At 36.8% G+C, this 12,500-nt stretch overlaps 1 non-coding gene and 2 pseudogenes across 1 annotated transcript; all 3 read left to right on the top strand.

Annotated features, from left to right (window-relative positions):
• Positions 1 to 3,475: 3,475 nt before the first annotated feature.
• LOC129251413 (small subunit ribosomal RNA) lies at positions 3,476 to 5,466 on the top strand. The gene has a single exon (XR_008582961.1). It is a non-coding gene; the product is annotated as a small subunit ribosomal RNA (ribosomal RNA).
• Positions 5,467 to 6,063: 597 nt separating this feature from the next.
• Positions 6,064 to 6,244, top strand: LOC129251419 (5.8S ribosomal RNA; annotated as a pseudogene).
• A 444-nt stretch (positions 6,245 to 6,688) lies between these two features.
• Positions 6,689 to 12,500, top strand: part of LOC129251423 (large subunit ribosomal RNA) — a 9,730-nt pseudogene continuing 3,918 nt past the window's right edge.

Below are 12,500 nucleotides of genomic sequence, written 5' to 3' on the forward strand. Positions count from 1 at the left end.
GTGAGGTGTGCATGGCAAAAAACACTCACGGTGAAGGCATGTGAAATATAATATGAAAATATCAAAAGTTAACTAACCAATGATATTGAAGCATATAAATCGAATCATAACTATATGAAACTCGAATTTAAGCCATATTAAACTGGTAATATTGTGATTTTATGCCTGGTTTTCCATACGTTAGTTTAAATAAAGAGTTATGGAATATAACCTTGGCATATTGGCACTAAAATATATAATAAAGACATTTCAAATCAAACTGAAATGTATTGAAATGAATTTTTCCCATACATTTTTGACAATGTGAGGTGTGCATGGCAAAAAACACTCACGGTGAAGGCATGTGATATAATATGAAAATATCAAAAGTTAACTAACCAATGATATTGAAGCATATAAATCGAATCATAACTATATGAAACTCGAATTTGAGCCATATTAAACTGGTAATATTGTGATTTTATGCCTGGTTTTCCATACGTTAGTTTAAATAGAAAAAAATTCTCGAATATATATACATATATGAAGAATCTATATTCTATACTAACATTTTATGGAATATAACCTTGGCATATTGCCATTAAAATATATAATAAAGACATTTCAAATCAAACTGAAATGTATTGAAATGAATTTTTCCCATACATTTTTGACAATGTGAGGTGTGCATGGCAAAAAACACTCACGGTGAAGGCATGTGATATAATATGAAAATATCAAAAGTTAACTAACCAATGATATTGAAGCATATAAATCGAATCATAACTATATGAAACTCGAATTTAAGCCATATTAAACTGGTAATATTGTGATTTTGTGCCTGGTTTTCCATACGTTAGTTTAAATAAAGAGTTATGGAATATAACCTTGGCATATTGCCATTAAAATATATAATAAAGACATTTCAAATCAAACTGAAATGTATTGAAATGAATTTTTCCCATACATTTTTGACAATGTGAGGTGTGCATGGCAAAAAACACTCACGGTGAAGGCATGTGAAATATAATATGAAAATATCAAAAGTTAACTAACCAATGATATTGAAGCATATAAATCGAATCATAACTATATGAAACTCGAATTTAAGCCATATTAAACTGGTAATATTGTGATTTTATGCCTGGTTTTCCATACGTTAGTTTAAATAAAGAGTTATGGAATATAACCTTGGCATATTGGCACTAAAATATATAATAAAGACATTTCAAATCAAACTGAAATGTATTGAAATGAATTTTTCCCATACATTTTTGACAATGTGAGGTGTGCATGGCAAAAAACACTCACGGTGAAGGCATGTGATATAATATGAAAATATCAAAAGTTAACTAACCAATGATATTGAAGCATATAAATCGAATCATAACTATATGAAACTCGAATTTGAGCCATATTAAACTGGTAATATTGTGATTTTATGCCTGGTTTTCCATACGTTAGTTTAAATAGAAAAAAATTCTCGAATATATATACATATATGAAGAATCTATATTCTATACTAACATTTTATGGAATATAACCTTGGCATATTGCCATTAAAATATATAATAAAGACATTTCAAATCAAACTGAAATGTATTGAAATGAATTTTTCCCATACATTTTTGACAATGTGAGGTGTGCATGGCAAAAAACACTCACGGTGAAGGCATGTGAAATAATATGAAAATATCAAAAGTTAACTAACCAATGATATTGAAGCATATAAATCGAATCATAACTATATGAAACTCGAATTTAAGCCATATTAAACTGGTAATATTGTGATTTTATGCCTGGTTTTCCATACGTTAGTTTAAATAGAAAAAATTTTCGAATATCTATACATATATGAAGAATCTATATTCTAATACTAACATGTTATGGAATATAACCTTGGCATATTGGCACTAAAATATATAATAAAGACATTTCAAATCAAACTGAAATGTATTGAAATGAATTTTTCCCATACATTTTTGACAATGTGAGGTGTGCATGGCAAAAAACACTCACGGTGAAGGCATGTGAAATATAATATGAAAATATCAAAAGTTAACTAACCAATGATATTGAAGCATATAAATCGAATCATAACTATATGAAACTCGAATTTAAGCCATATTAAACTGGTAATATTGTGATTTTATGCCTGGTTTTCCATACGTTAGTTTAAATAGAAAAAATTTTCGAATATATATACATATATGAAGAATCTATATTCTAATACTAACATGTTATGGAATATAACCTTGGCATATTGGCACTAAAATATATAATAAAGACATTTCAAATCAAACTGAAATGTATTGAAATGAATTTTTCCCATACATTTTTGACAATGTGAGGTGTGCATGGCAAAAAACACTCACGGTGAAGGCATGTGATATAATATGAAAATATCAAAAGTTAACTAACCAATGATATTGAAACATATAAATCGAATCATAACTATATGAAACTCGAATTTGAGCCATATTAAACTGGTAATATTGTGATTTTATGCCTGGTTTTCCATACGTTAGTTTAAATAAAGAGTTATGGAATATAACCTTGGCATATTGCCATTAAAATATATAATAAAGACATTTCAAATCAAACTGAAATGTATTGAAATGAATTTTTCCCATACATTTTTGACAATGTGAGGTGTGCATGGCAAAAAACACTCACGGTGAAGGCATGTGATATAATATGAAAATATCAAAAGTTAACTAACCAATGATATTGAAGCATATAAATCGAATCATAACTATATGAAACTCGAATTTGAGCCATATTAAACTGGTAATATTATGATTTTATTCCTGGTTTTCCATACGTTAGTTTAAATAGAAAAAATTTTCGAATATATATACATATATGAAGAATCTATATTCTATACTAACATGTTATGGCATATTGGTGTTATTGTATTTTATTCCTGGTTTTCTATAGTTAGTTTAAATAGAAATAAATTTTTGAATTCAAAATTTTATATTCTATACTAGCATTACATAGAAATTATCCTCAACTGTTTGTTTCTTGTATAAATACAGGAAATTAAACAGATGATGAAGAGAAAAAAATAAGAAAAACAAAAATTTATAAGAAAAATTAAATTTTAAACAAAGGAAAAGAGGAGAAAATTTTTTCAATCATATATATTTATGATTAAAAAATAGAATTATGAAATTATTAATTTCAATTCAAAGAGAAAAATTATGTAATATATGAAATTATTACATTAAAAATGCATTTGAAAAAAAAAGTAAAATGTTATTAAGAATGATAAATTATTTGAAAATTGGCAAATATTAAGAAGAAATATCGTTCTTATATTTTTATATAAAATATATAATATAGAGAACGAAAATTCTTTTTCATAAAAAACGGTTTTTGAATTTTGATAAGAAAAGCTAAAGGGGGGTCGCCCCTTTACTTTTTATATACACCGTAATTTATGAAATTTTCAAATATGAAAAACAAAGAAAAATATATAAATAAAAATATTATTCTGGTTGATCCTGCCAGTAGTTATATGCTTGTCTCAAAGATTAAGCCATGCATGTCTAAGTACAAACAAATTAAAAGTGAAACCGCAAAAGGCTCATTATATCAGTTATGGTTCCATAGATCGTTAACAGTTACTTGGATAACTGTGGTAATTCTAGAGCTAATACATGCAATATAAACACGGACCTTATGGAACGTGTGCTTTTATTAGACTAAAACCAAGCGATCATTTGATCGTTAAATTGGTTGAACTCTAGATAACTTGCAGATCGTATGGTCCCGTACCGACGACAGATCTTTCAAATGTCTGCCCTATCAACTTTTGATGGTAGTATCTAGGACTACCATGGTTGCAACGGGTAACGGGGAATCAGGGTTCGATTCCGGAGAGGGAGCCTGAGAAACGGCTACCACATCTAAGGAAGGCAGCAGGCGCGTAAATTACCCACTCCCAGTTCGGGGAGGTAGTGACGAAAAATAACAATACAGGACTCATATCCGAGGCCCTGTAATTGGAATGAGTACACTTTAAATCCTTTAACAAGGACCTATTGGAGGGCAAGTCTGGTGCCAGCAGCCGCGGTAATTCCAGCTCCAATAGCGTATATTAAAGTTGTTGCGGTTAAAACGTTCGTAGTTGAATTTGTGCTTCATACGGGTAGTACAACTATATATTGTGGTATGTACATTACCTTATGTATGTAAGCGTATTACCGGTGGAGTTCTTATATATAATTAATACAATGTATTTTTTATATATTCCTCCTATTTAAACCTACTTCAGTGCTCTTCATCGAGTGTTGTTGTGGGCCGGTACAATTACTTTGAACAAATTAGAGTGCTTAAAGCAGGCTCCAAATGCCTGAATATTTTGTGCATGGAATAATGAAATAAGACCTCTGTTCTACTTTCATTGGTTTTTAGATCAAGAGGTAATGATTAATAGAAGCAGTTTGGGGGCATTAGTATTACGACGCGAGAGGTGAAATTCTTGGACCGTCGTAAGACTAACTTAAGCGAAAGCATTTGCCAAAGATGTTTTCATTAATCAAGAACGAAAGTTAGAGGTTCGAAGGCGATCAGATACCGCCCTAGTTCTAACCATAAACGATGCCAGCTAGCAATTGGGTGTAGCTACTACTATGGCTCTCTCAGTCGCTTCCCGGGAAACCAAAGCTTTTGGGCTCCGGGGGAAGTATGGTTGCAAAGCTGAAACTTAAAGGAATTGACGGAAGGGCACCACCAGGAGTGGAGCCTGCGGCTTAATTTGACTCAACACGGGAAAACTTACCAGGTCCGAACATAAGCGTGTAAGACAGATTGATAGCTCTTTCTCGAATCTATGGGTGGTGGTGCATGGCCGTTCTTAGTTCGTGGAGTGATTTGTCTGGTTAATTCCGATAACGAACGAGACTCAAATATATTAAATAGATGCTTTCAGGATTATGATGTTGAAACTTATATAGCCTTCTTTCATGCGTACATCTTGAATGTACAAGTGTTTGAATGTGTTTATATAAGTGGAGTCGTACCTGTTGGTTTGTCCCATTATAAGGACACTAGCTTCTTAAATGGACAAATTGCGTCTAGCAGTAACGAGATTGAGCAATAACAGGTCTGTGATGCCCTTAGATGTCCTGGGCTGCACGCGCGCTACAATGAAAGTATCAACGTGTATTTCCTAGACCGAGAGGTCCGGGTAAACCGCTGAACCACTTTCATGCTTGGGATTGTGAACTGAAACTGTTCACATGAACTTGGAATTCCCAGTAAGTGCGAGTTATTAACTCGCATTGATTAAGTCCCTGCCCTTTGTACATACCGCCCGTCGCTACTACCGATTGAATTATTTAGTGAGGTCTCCGGACGTGATCACTGTGACGCCTCGTGTGTCACGGTTGTTTCGCAAAAGTTGACCGAACTTGATTATTTAGAGGAAGTAAAAGTCGTAACAAGGTTTCCGTAGGTGAACCTGCGGAAGGATCATTATTGTGTTCCATATCCGTAAGAAAAACAAACAAACAAACAAACAAACAAACAGACAAGCAAACAAACGAACAAAAAGAAAAAAAAAAAAAAAAAAAAAAGAAAAAAAAAAAAAAATTTATATAATTATTTTGAATCCATAATTCTTTTTATTCTTTTTCATTCAATTTGTGATCCATCAATTATATCATATTAAATATAATATATGATGGTACATTTTGTAATGTTTTTTCTTATTTTTTTCTTTTAAAAACCTTTAAACATGAAAATAAAAAGTTGTACTTATTATTCATTTGATTGAATGATAAGTTAATTTGTTCACAATAACAAAAGTGGTATATATTTATTATATTATTATATATATACATAAAATGATTAAAAAAATACAAAATAATTGAATCATAATAAATACCACCACTGTATTATTGTTGAACTAAGACATTCGCAACTTAATAAAAATGTTTAGAGTTAAATATATTTGATATATATTATTGAAAGAAAATCAATTTATATATTATTAATATTATTTAATTTTACTCTTTCAATTAATATATGCAAAAAAAAATTGACATTTGTTATAAATAAAAATAAATAAAAAAATACTCTAAGCGGTGGATCACTTGGCTCATGGGTCGATGAAGAACGCAGCAAACTGTGCGTCATCGTGTGAACTGCAGGACACATGAACATCGACATTTTGAACGCATATCGCAGTCCATGCTGTTATGTACATTAAATTCAATTTTAAAGTACTGCTTGGACTACATATGGTTGAGGGTTGTAAGACTATGCTAAATAAGTTGCTTATTCTTTTATAAAAATAATTGAATTTAAGCAAATGTGTATATTATTGGATTTTAAATAATTCATAATATTAATAGCAAAAAAAATAAAGATATATAATGAATTTTATTTATTATATATTCTTTAAAAAAAAAATCCTCTCAAATAAAATGAAATGATGAAAATATTGAATCTAAGTATTCTTTACAAAAAATTTTCATATTATTTATATATATATATATAAAATAATAATTTATATATGTAATTAAAAGGAGGAATGTCTAGCATAAAAATTAAATTTTTTATTCTAGGATTGCCTCATTTTACATTATTATTATTTTTATATATTTACAATATATAAAAGGAGAAAAGAAAAATAGAGATGAAAAGATGATATAATTTTTTTATTAAATTGTGAGAAGATAAAAAAAGAATATTAAAACAACCTCAACTCATATGGGATTACCCCCTGAATTTAAGCATATTAATGAGGGGAGGAAAAGAAACTAACAAGGATTTTCTTAGTAGCGGCGAGCGAAAAGAAAATAGTTCAGCACTAAGTCACTTTGTCTATATGTCAAATGTGAGATGCAGTGTATGGAATATCTTAATATCTAGTATGAGAAATTAACGATTTAAGTCCTTCTTAAATGAGGCCATTTACCCATAGAGGGTGCCAGGCCCGTATAACGTTAATGATTACTAGAAAGATATTTCCAAAGAGTCGTGTTGCTTGATAGTGCAGCACTAAGTGGGTGGTAAACTCCATCTAAAACTAAATATAACCATGAGACCGATAGTAAACAAGTACCGTGAGGGAAAGTTGAAAAGAACTCTGAATAGAGAGTTAAATAGTACGTGAAACTGCTTAGAGGTTAAGCCCGATGAACCTGAATATCCATTATGAAAAATTCATCATTAAATAATTAAAAAAATAATGTGCATTTTTTTCATATAAGGACATTGTAATCTATTAACATAATAAAGTATTTATCAAAAGATCATTGGTGATATTAAGTTTATTTAAATTAATTTGCTTTTTAAGCATATTAACATAAAATAAATACTAATGATTTGATAAAGTGTTGATAGATTTTATTATATATAATGCTAAAATTCATTTTTTGAATTTTACAAAAAATTTAATATCTATGATATTAATATTTATTTGTATGCATTTATATGATTAACAATGCGAAAGATTCAGGATACCTTCGGGACCCGTCTTGAAACACGGACCAAGGAGTCTAACATATGTGCAAGTCATTGAGTTATATTAAACTTAATGGCATAATTAACTTAACTTAAATATAATGGGATTAATTTTTAGTCTATTTTTTAATAAATAGTCAATTAATTCAATCCCGGGGCGTTCCATATAGTTATGTATAATGATAATTTATTATTATTTATACCTCTAACTGGAGCGTACCTTGAGCATATATGCTGTGACCCGAAAGATGGTGAACTATACTTGATCAGGTTGAAGTCAGGGGAAACCCTGATGGAAGACCGAAACAGTTCTGACGTGCAAATCGATTGTCAGAATTGAGTATAGGGGCGAAAGACCAATCGAACCATCTAGTAGCTGGTTCCCTCCGAAGTTTCCCTCAGGATAGCTGGTGCATTTAAAAATTATATAAAATAATCTTATCTGGTAAAGCGAATGATTAGAGGCCTTAGGGTCGAAACGATTTTAACCTATTCTCAAACTTTAAATGGGTAAGAACCTCACCTTTCTTGATATGAAGGTTGAGGTTATGATATAATGTGCCCAGTGGGCCACTTTTGGTAAGCAGAACTGGCGCTGTGGGATGAACCAAACGTAATGTTACGGTGCCTAAATTAACAACTCATGCAGATACCATGAAAGGCGTTGGTTGCTTAAAACAGCAGGACGGTGGACATGGAAGTCGTAATCCGCTAAGGAGTGTGTAACAACTCACCTGCCGAAGCAACTAGCCCTTAAAATGGATGGCGCTTAAGTTGTATACCTATACATTACCGCTAAAGTAGATGATTTATAAAACAATTTCGATTGATTTATAAATTTTGAAACTTTAGTGAGTAGGAGGGTACAATAGTGTGCTTAGAAGTGTTTGGCGTAAGCCTGCATGGAGCCGCTATTGGTACAGATCTTGGTGGTAGTAGCAAATAATCGAATGAGACCTTGGAGGACTGAAGTGGAGAAGGGTTTCGTGTGAACAGTGGTTGATCACGAGTTAGTCGGTCCTAAGTTCAAGGCGAAAGCCGAAAATTTTCAAGTTTTTAATAAAAAAAAATATTAATAAAAATATATTTAAAAATAATTAAAATACTTGAATTATTTTGAACGAAAGGGAATACGGTTCCAATTCCGTAACCTGTTGAGTATCCGTTTGTTATTAAAAATGGGCCTTGTGCTCATCCTGGCAACAGGAACGACCATAAAGAAGCCGTCGAGAGATATCGGAAGAGTTTTCTTTTCTGTTTTATAGTCGTACTACCATGGAAGTCTTTCGAAGAGAGATATGGTAGATGGACTAGAAGAGCATGACATTTACTGTTGTGTCGATATTTTCTCCTCGGACCTTGAAAATTTATGGTGGGGTCACGCAAACTTCTCAACAGGCCGTACCAATATCCGCAGCTGGTCTCCAAGGTGAAGAGTCTCTAGTCGATAGAATAATGTAGGTAAGGGAAGTCGGCAAATTAGATCCGTAACTTCGGGATAAGGATTGGCTCTGAAGATTGAGATAGTCGGGCTTGATTGGGAAGCAATACCATGGTTTATGTACTCGTTCTGGGTAAATAGAGAATTACGATTCTTGTTCCCCGGATAGTAGTTACGTAGCCAATTGTGGAACTTTCTTGCTAAAATTTTTAAGGAATTATATCATTCGATATATATTCCTTTTAAATTATAACGATTATCAATTAACAATCAATTCAGAACTGGCACGGACTTGGGGAATCCGACTGTCTAATTAAAACAAAGCATTGTGATGGCCCTAACGGGTGTTGACACAATGTGATTTCTGCCCAGTGCTCTGAATGTCAAAGTGAAGAAATTCAAGTAAGCGCGGGTAAACGGCGGGAGTAACTATGACTCTCTTAAGGTAGCCAAATGCCTCGTCATCTAATTAGTGACGCGCATGAATGGATTAACGAGATTCCTACTGTCCCTATCTACTCATCTACTCATTCTAATTGTGAACGTTGAAGCGAACGGACGCGTGAGCGGATGTTTTTACTTTGCGAATTATAAAAATATTCTTGAGCGATTGTTTTTCCCTAGAAAATACTACATTTTACCGTCGGCAAGTGACGTACATTGTGTACAAATCGGCGCGTGTGTGTGTGCAGGAAACTGTTCGGCTGTCGTGCGACCGTCGGTGGGTTTTTCGCCGCTACTGAGAGACACTTAAATTGCGCGTACCTGACTGGTAGCTATTAAGCGAAAAACTATTGTGCGTGTAATTGTCCCGTCAAGTGGGCGCCGCTATAATTGCGCGCACCTGTGTCGGTGTAACACGTGCTGGAAAACTTTTATTGTTGTGCGGGTAGCGAGGAACGCTATAAATTTTTGCGAATTCTCTTTTGTGCTATATCCGCGAGTGATTAGCGCTAATTGAGTAACGCTGCGGTGAAGCAGTGCATGAACTGTGCATTGTGCTTAGTGAGTGCCGTTGTGTGAGTACGGGAAAATACCGCTGTGTTTTCCCGGAATTTTAGTGAGAGACGCTATAATTGCGCGCACCTGTGGGAAAACTAAAATCGTTGTGCGGGTAGCGAGAAACACTATATACGGCGTAACTGTATAAGTGTGTGATAAACTGTGTGTGGCATTGTCGGTGGACTCTCCCGTTAGTGGGTGCCACTATAATTGCGTGCGGGTGCCACTATAATTGTTGTGCGTTTTAATTGCGTGACGCGATTTACAGTGGTGGCAGAGGGCTATGCCCAAATTAGGCGTAGGAATGAAGAGGGCGAGCACCCCTCTCCAGGGCAGTTCGAGATTGGCGTCATCAGCGATGGATGAGTCAACGTCGGGGGAGGAAGAGGTCCTCCTGAGATCACCCCCCCGCATGAAGAAGAAAACCGCTGGAGGAGCAGCGGTCACAACAGAAAAGGTGACGGCGAAAGCACCCGTAATGGGTAAGTTGGGGGTAAGCGGAAGCGAGGGCGTTTCCGAGGGGGAAAAAAAGGGGGAGAAAAAGGTGCGGAAGGCAGGGGCCAAATTGGGTCCAGCCGGGCAGCGGATGGAGAAAATCCGCGGAAATTTGGGTGCTCCCCTGGAGAATTCGGGAGCGTTCGGTGAAAAAGTTGGGGGGCAATTTATGGGGCGTTTCAAGTCCATTGTGACGGCCTTTAGTGGAGCCGTCATAGACATGGACGGCGTCCCAAAGAACGCAGCGAAGGACCTCCTGGGATACTCCTTGGAGTTCGAGGCGCTTTTTGTGGAGATGGTGGCGGAGATCGCCCATCTTCGTGGGCGGTTGGAAGCCACAAAAACAAGTAGGGAGGAAGCACCTCGGAGGACGGCTGGAGCTTCGCTGGCTGGTGCAGCGCTGATGCCGGCACCTCAGGCGCCTGCGCCTGTGTTGCCTGCGTTGCCGGTGCCCAAGCCAGTTGAGACCTGGTCGGTCGTAGTAAGGGGTAAGACCCCCACTACGTCCAAAGAGGTGATCAAAAAAGTAGTAAAAGAGGTAGGGCCTTCTATGGGGGTAAGGGTGCACGAGGTGCGCCCGTTGAAGGATGGAGGTGCGATTATTCGCACCCCATCAGTTGCTGAGAGGGATAACTTGGTAAAAAATGCCAAGTTTTCCGAGGTGGGGCTCGATGTGAGCATACGTCGGAAGCTGGGGCCTAGGGTTGTGGTCCAGGGGGTCCACACGGAGATCTCCCCTGACGAGTTCATGGGAGAGTTGTTCCGTTTGAACCTCAAGGAGTTCAGCCCTGGGTGTCTTGAGAAGGACGTGAGGATGATCAGCCGTCCTTGGAAGGTCAGCCCTGATGGAGTGACGAATGTGGTCCTTGAGGGCACGGACATGCTAATGTCCGCCCTCCTGGAAGCAGGTCGCTGCTACGTAAAGTGGTTTTCCTTCCGGGTACGGCCGGACCAACTGACGCCCGGCTGCTTCCGATGCATGGGGTTTGATCACAGGGTGGCAGAATGCAGAGCCAAGAAGGATGTCTGCCGTAGGTGCGGGCAAGAAGGACACAGGAGTGCAGGTTGTGGCAATGCCCCGCATTGTCGCAACTGTGCATTTAAGGGCAAGCCAGCCGGACATCTGATGATGTCCACTGTCTGCCCGGTGTACTGTGCCATTGTTGCCCGTGCGAACGCTAGACATTGATGGTTGAGCTATATCAACTGAACTGTCAGGGGTCTTATGCCGTGATGTGTGAATTGGGGGCGTGTATGTCGGAGGGGGGCTGCGGCATTGCTTTGCTTCAGGAACCATACTCCACCAATGGGGTGGTGAGAGGTCTTCCTGGTGGCTTCAGGGTCTTTACGGACCTTGGAGTCAATGCCGCAGTAGCTGTGTGTGAGCCAAGCTACTCTTGCGTAGTATTTGACTCATCACAGTGGGGAGTATGTGTGTGTGTTGAGGGCGATTTCGGCAAAGTATATGTCGCCAGCCTATACTGCAAGTTCAATGAACCTCTAGAACCATACTTGAGATACATAGAGGCGGTGCTACTACGTGAAAGTAGCAACCCTGTCATCATGTGTCTCGATGCCAATGCCACCTCCCCGATGTGGTTCAGCAAAACATCCAGGCACACTGCTGGATATCGGAGCCACAGTCGTGGTGAGGCCATGAGCGATTGGGTGGTGGCAAATAGCCTCCTCATTGCAAACGAACCGAGTGAATGGTATACGTTTGATGGGCCTAGAGGAGTGAGCGACATTGACGTGACGCTCATGAATGAAGCGGCCGCGAGCAAGTTTGAATGTAGTTGGAGTGTCAAGGGTGGTTGGGGAATTAGTGACCATAATTTAATTCAAATCATGGTTACTCCTCGTACCCCACAGTCGGAAAGTGTGAGTCCATTGAGACGATGGCGTACCACATGCGCCGACTGGAATAGATACGGTCAGACCGTTAGAGAAGCGGTATTGGGTATACCGCTTAACGTGTTTGAAAATTTCGGGGTCGACGAGCAAATTGCTCGTTTATCAGAATGTGTCTGGGGGGTTAATGACACGATGTTCAAAAAAGCTAGGGTTGCCAGACTTAAAGGTGTTAAGTGGTGGACTAGCGAGT

Source organism: Anastrepha obliqua, unplaced genomic scaffold (assembly GCF_027943255.1).
Source record: "Anastrepha obliqua isolate idAnaObli1 unplaced genomic scaffold, idAnaObli1_1.0 ptg000014l, whole genome shotgun sequence".
Classification (NCBI taxonomy): Eukaryota; Metazoa; Arthropoda; class Insecta; order Diptera; family Tephritidae; genus Anastrepha; species Anastrepha obliqua.